This window comes from Vanellus vanellus, assembly GCF_965231255.1.
Source record: "Vanellus vanellus genome assembly, chromosome: 11".
Lineage (NCBI taxonomy): Eukaryota > Metazoa > Chordata > Aves > Charadriiformes > Charadriidae > Vanellus > Vanellus vanellus.
The window spans coordinates 22362978-22369645 of NC_138916.1; the positions used below are offsets into that span (position 1 = coordinate 22362978).

Consider the following 6668-nt stretch of genomic DNA (forward strand, 5'->3'; position numbering starts at 1 on the left):
TATTTTGCATAAAGTCTATTACTGCATTCTGTTCACCATGACAATGGATCTTCTAAGGCATGTTCTGCAATTAATTTGCTTCCTAAATATTAAACATATATGCAAAGGCTGTCTTGATTATTCTAAAGATACAACTATAATAATAGCATCCACCTCACCCTATGGGATTTTACATCAGATACCAAAGCCAGATCTTCTTGGAGTATTTTTGCAGGCTAGAAGTTGATACTATTTTGTTTTACAGAGTTTTGGGGCTCAGATCCTTGATATGCAACCCATCGCTAGACAGCAATATACCTGTTTTTATACAAAACATTTAAAATCAATCAACTTCAATGGACTACAGATGACTGCCAAACAAAAACACTCAAGACCACATGAAGTTTTTCATGATGAGAAGGAATACAGTCCTGCTGTTCCAGCCAAATTGTGTTGGAAAATTACATTCTTTCTTCCTGAAATGTACTGATAAAAAAAATAAAATCTTTACATTTGAATTCTTTCTGTATAGGGTTTTTTGCAGTGTTTGCTACCAATGTTGTAAATTAGCTTCAGCACAGGACAAAGTAGTATCTGTAGGATGAAAAGATGGCCTTGCAAACAATGCAGTGCACTACATATCAGGAGATTCGGCTTCCTCTTTGTCAAAGACTCTTTAATACCTTTGCAAGTCACTTAAACCCCATGGTCTCATTTAATAGCTTGATTTTTCAAATAAAGAAAATACTTTCCACCTTTCCGTGGAACACTGAGAAATGGGCTAAAAATGTTTAAGTCACCCATATGTGCTGGAACATCAATAAATTAGCTTCGGAAAGCTTACTGTCATCAAGTTCCAAACTTTTTAAACCCAACAAGGTATTTAAGACTCTCTTTTGTTGAATCAATTTAGTTTGGGTATAAAACTTGTTACAACACAGGAGTTTCAAGAGCTTGCTAACATTCAGAAACTCAACAAACAGAATTCAAAACAGTTTGAATGGTTGGTACAAGACTTCAGTTTTCATGCCACCTTTATTCTGGTTGGTTTACCTCCCTTTATTTTTTGTTCTTGGTAGCAAGTATTAAGCCTTATCAAACTTCATACCATCATAATTCTTGGATTTTACCAAAAATATTCATTAAAACAAGCAAAATAAGTTTGGACATCTCTTGCTGGTAATTAGGGAAATTATGTTCTAAGTTGATACTGTGCATTTAATCAAATTGTTCCAAGCTGACCTCAGATTTTCAGTCCCTGCTCAAGAAGGAAGAATGTCAGCCTGTGCCAGACCATTTGTATCAACCCCATCCACACGTGCAAGATAGGTAATTCTATCTTCCTTCTCTTATTTTGTAGCTTGTTTGTATTTTGCTGGAGTAACTGACTTGACTAGTTTCTCAAGTCACAAGGAAATGAGTAACAGTTTTAAAGTTATTCACATTATTCAAGAAAACGCCAAGAAACCCTCCCAAACTCTACAACCTTTATTTCTTTCTATATGGTTAATAAGCAATAGGAGACACTTTAGAACACGATTACTAGGAAACAATCATCAACATATAGCAGTGCAACAGTTTGTTAATAACTGTTCAGCTTGTCTTCTAAGAGAAGAGAGAATGCAGTTACAAAACTAAGCTTAATTTAACCTAAATTCAGTTATTTCAAAACCAGCTGGAATATGTTATTTAGTTAGCAGTATATGAGAGCAATAACTACAAACTCAAACTTCTCCTTGAGTGATATATCCCAAGACACACAAATTCAACAACTGCGTATGCCTATTTCACTGTACATCTCACATCAGCAAATCCAGAACAGGCTAGCAACAAACTCATGGAGAGATAAAGAAGTTTCATAAAGCATCTTTAAAGACTAACATAAGACCAAACACTAACATCTTTTAGCTAACATGACTGAAGTTCTAAATATTATCTAACATTAACAATTCTCTGTAAAACTTAACTATGGTATACTACATTTTAATTGGCATGAAAACTTTCCTGATCAACCAGCACTCACTCTAAACCAATGGCTAAGCTGTTGTAACAGGTTTTTTTAAAGCAGTGATACACTGGACAAGCACTTGCTCTTAGGTTAAAAAGAAAAAAAAAAAAAAAAAAACCAAAAAAACCCAACCAACCAAAAAAACACAGAGTGTAAACAGTTGCTTTTAAGAAGTTGATGCATTTTCAAATAATACAAGAAATGCAGAAAGAAAAAAATGAATACTTCATAACATAAATCAGAAAAGAGCTATGGTCAGACTGCTCAGAAGATAGAGGGGGTTATATATACACACACACATATGTATACACCCACACCCCAAAATATTCCTCCAGAACTGCTGAGGAAGAAAGGGCTGGCTAAGTAAAAGCTACCAACCAAGCAATTTAAACTCAACGCTATCTCATCATAAACTCTGGTGAAAAAGAAGTTTTCCATTAAAAGACTTCAGAAGAGAGAAGGTGGACTGAGAGCTGGCTAAGTCTTGCACTGTTGCATATGAAAAATGCTCCCTAACCACAGGCTCCGTACAAAGCAGCAGAAACACTACAAAACTGAACTTTGCTTCAAAAATTCTGAGTTAGAAAAATATTATTTTTTATTCTGTTCTGTTCCTTTTCTCATCAGTGTTATTTCAAAAAACTACACCAATTTCTGGAGTGCTTCACAATGCCTTTTAAGTTAAAAAGAAATCAGTATTTTAGTGATCAATAATTATACCAACTATGACTGTTAAAATCGCAAGTAAGCCTTATAGTTTGTAGTAGCAGCACACTATTCCAGTTTAATTAGCCAAGACAGCATTACAAATAAACAGAAAGATATATGTACATTGTATTGAAAAATCATAGCTTTCTCTCAATTTAAGCCTCACTATTAATTATTCCATATTAAGTTTATACCAAAAGTCTCAAATTCAAGCATTCATTTATTCCCAAAAGCGCTTTCAAGAAAAACTGGGACAAGCTCTCCTCATTTAGAGCCAGTTAAAATTAGAATCCCCTACATACAAACACCTGCTATCACACAAATTTGCTTCCTAAGGTTATAGCAAGTAATACACAAGTCAGCAAGACTTTCATAATTTAATGCAGCTTTTACAGAAGGAAGAAAAAAAAAGCCCAGCTGATGATGCATCATCCCTTCAGATCTTTGCCTTCTGATACAAAGGCTTGCAGCTAAAAATGGGATAAAACGCAGAAGATATCAAAACAATTCAGTGGTATTTTATTCAAGCCGATTTAGACTTTACTAGAGCTACTCAAATTTTCAACATCTGTTTACTGTGAGAGCAGATTTATGCAAACTTTATGGTAACAGACCCCAGAAAGAAGGTATATCATGTAAGCTAAGTCAGTGACACATAATCATTCTGTGAAACAAACTGACAAAGCTGAATAATTTCTGTAGAAAGTCTTACAATTAAGGTAGTCCAAAGCATGTTGCAATTATGTACATCAGACAGTACTGCAAGTCAATGTCCAGGAAAAACACACACACAACCACCACAACAGAAACAAAGTCACACTGCACAAGTGTTGCTTGAAGCAGCAGGTCCTAGGTGAAATTCAACAACATTAACACTGCCACACTGAGAAGCAGCTACTATTGCTTCTCTACACTTCAGTCATCTGGGGACGAAAGGTTGCGCTTTGAAGACAATGCCATGGGATCATAAACATAACGTCTTATAAAAGTCCCTGGAAACAAGTGCAATATATGGTCTTTGAGCCATCTCACATGATTACCATTTTCAATGGACTGCATATAATTAATACCACTACAAATTAAACATCATAAACAGTCTGCTGCACAGTGCAAAACAACCTGCTATTACAAGAAAGATGATCAGGAGGTTTAAAGGAGTTCCACATGGCAGACCCTTTTGCGATAAAATATCAGTGGGACTTAGATCTAACCCTGAATTCAGAAAGCAGAGCATATACACCAACTTATTTTGCTTCGAACAAAGTTTTTTTTATGTGCTATAAGCTATCAGCAGCTCTCACATAGAAAGCAAACAAAAATTGAAAGTCATGCTGACAGAGCACTGGCACAGGCTGCCCAGGGAGGTTGTGGAGTCCCCTTCTCTGGAGATTTTCAAGACCCGCCTGGATGCAGTCCTGAGTAATGTACTCTAGGCAATCCTGCTCTAGCAGGGGAGTGGGACTAGATGATCTCTAGAGGTCCCTTCCAACTCTGATAATTCTGTGATTTTATATCAGCTCACACATTGTCAGATAAAACAACTAAATCAGTGCCCAAGCTTTTGAACAGATCACATTTTTCATTCAAATACTAGAAGAGGGAAGTATACAACAGCTTTTTCCCCCATCACATGACCAGAACTAATGCGGATGTGCCATATATTCCACCTGAGCAGCAGCAACAAGCATGATGCTTCATGAAGTAGAGTTTACTATAGATGCACTATACCATTTCCAAAGAAAAAAAACACCTGATATAATTCATACAACCTGTTCCTACCCACAAACATTTGCAGAAGTAACTTGTATGTGGGCTGCAGACCAGAAGAGCTACTCTAGCACTGCCAGCTTCTTTCCAGGTAACAACTTTCCCAGACAGCAAAAAGGGTTTACTTGTATGCTTTTAGCATGTGCAGGATAGATGGTCCTTGCTGCTGTCTTTTGCAGGTCATGCGATTCCATTACAACAGTTTCATCTGTCCACCTCTGGCAGACACAAATACAACTGCTTTGTAATCTTTTAATGTTCCTTGTCTTCATTCCCATTCCTTCCTGCATTTTCCTTTGAGAATATTAAATGACTTATTAATTTGAGCTCCTTATTAAGTGCATTTGCTGTCTAAAGCAGGTGACATTTTATTTTGTTAGCCTGACTCCAAAGAGATGTTCCGTTTGTAACAAGAAACGAATGTCTCCTAGTGTAGGTTGGAAACCAGTACAGGGCCCTGCAAGACACTTTTTTTACAGCAGTTCAAAGCTTTATTAAAAATGGTGATTTTTTTTTTTTAAAGCATTCATCATCATATAATTACATTCCAAGAACTCCCTTCATTTGAAGGCACACAAAGGGTAGGTGAACAGATAAATCAGTGACCAATTTTTAAAAAAAACAAAGTTCTAACAGCCCCTAGCATTTGTGTCTCATATGTGTACTGCTGCTAAAGGATGCTGCCAACACACAGAAATGTGGCAACTAGTCACGCAAGAGCAAAATGAAGTTAACTGGAACAGTCAGCCTTGCTATGGCTACTCAGAACCATTTCTCAGCCATAAGACCACACATAGCACACAAGAGACCAACAGTCTAAAGAACACGTGAATAACTGCAGTTACGCAGGGAAAAAACCTTCACCCCATCCCTGTACTTCCAAAGTTGCCTGGCAAAAGCAACAGAGAAGCCTTTTTTCCCCCCAGTATTTTCTTCCTAGCAAGCAAGCAATCCTGGAAACAAAGCAGAAGCACCTCAAATATCACAGGAGTTCTCTCAAGTCAGAAGACAAGCCTTTTGAAAACTCTACCAATGTGTTTGCTCCCTACCTTTTAATCAGGGCATTGCTTCTACACTTTGCCTTTCTTGCTGTCAGCCAGACTTCAACATAGACTTCTTGTTAAAGTTTCATTCCCTATAGAAACAGTAAAAACAAAAATTAAACAATGTACACATTTGCTGGAACTTACACTCCACTGCACCAGTCAAATGAAAGGAACATTGTGAATTGTTGTAGGACTCGTTTGCTAAAACAAGGTTACATGTCATTTACCTGTTAAAAAAGTAAATGAAACCAGATTTTAAACTTAAGAAACAAAATATTGAGTTTTATGCTGCGTTGATATTTTAAGAATGTAAACAATATTTAATGCTTTAAAGAAACACAACAAAATACATCAAAGAACGGTTGAGCCAGCCACTTCAGATAATAGTGGAAGAGTTGAAATAATTTGATGATAAATACCTTCCATGCCTATTCACGGGTGTTAGCCAGCTATGAAGTGCTCTTTTAGCTCAATAAGCTTTTGTCATCATTTGGGCTGGGCTGGCCACTAAAATGAATGACAGATGCTCTCTTTTACCTCTCTCTGCAAGATTCTGATATTTAAGCAGATCTTTCTTACTCCACAATCAGCAATACACATGCACTTTTCCATCTAGTCACCTTATTCCAATTTTCCATTCTTGCCATTGACTGTCACAATTCACTATTTTTTTTTTCAGATATGGTAAACATCAGTATGACCACTTTTAAGCACTGGTATGACCACAGACAGCTTGAGTTTGTGTTTTACACTGAGGCATGTGCAAACCAGGCTGCCTGTGCTACAGTTAAGCATTTTGAAGCAACAGCTTTCCACCATGGGATTGAGGAGAATACCTCACTGGAGATACTCTCAGACTTCCATCTCCCAGAATGACTCATTAGCATCAGTGAGGCTGTAGTCAAAAATAAACTTTGTCTAAACAAGGTTTCTATTTGCTGAGACTTGGAGAACACTCTTAGAAGACTACCATGAGAAGACTTCAGAAAACAAAGTGTAACACAAACAAGGCTGGGAAGAAACACATTTCAGGAGGGTTTATGCAAACCATGAATGATTTGCTTCCATTCCTGAAGTGGAAAAATCTGGGGGGAAAACCTTTACACTAGATTATCTGAATTATATTTTTGGGAGGACAAAATGGAAGGTCCTGTTCATAA

At 36.8% G+C, this 6668-nt stretch overlaps 1 protein-coding gene across 1 annotated transcript in view; it reads right to left on the bottom strand.

The window, feature by feature from the left end:
• DENND4A (DENN domain containing 4A) overlaps positions 1-5540 on the bottom strand; it is a 50025-nt gene extending 44485 nt beyond the window's left edge. The window contains exon 1 of the mRNA XM_082488655.1: positions 5512-5540. The gene's annotated coding sequence lies outside the window, so the exon portion shown is untranslated. The remainder of the gene's footprint in view (positions 1-5511) is intronic.
• Positions 5541-6668: the final 1128 nt, after the last annotated feature.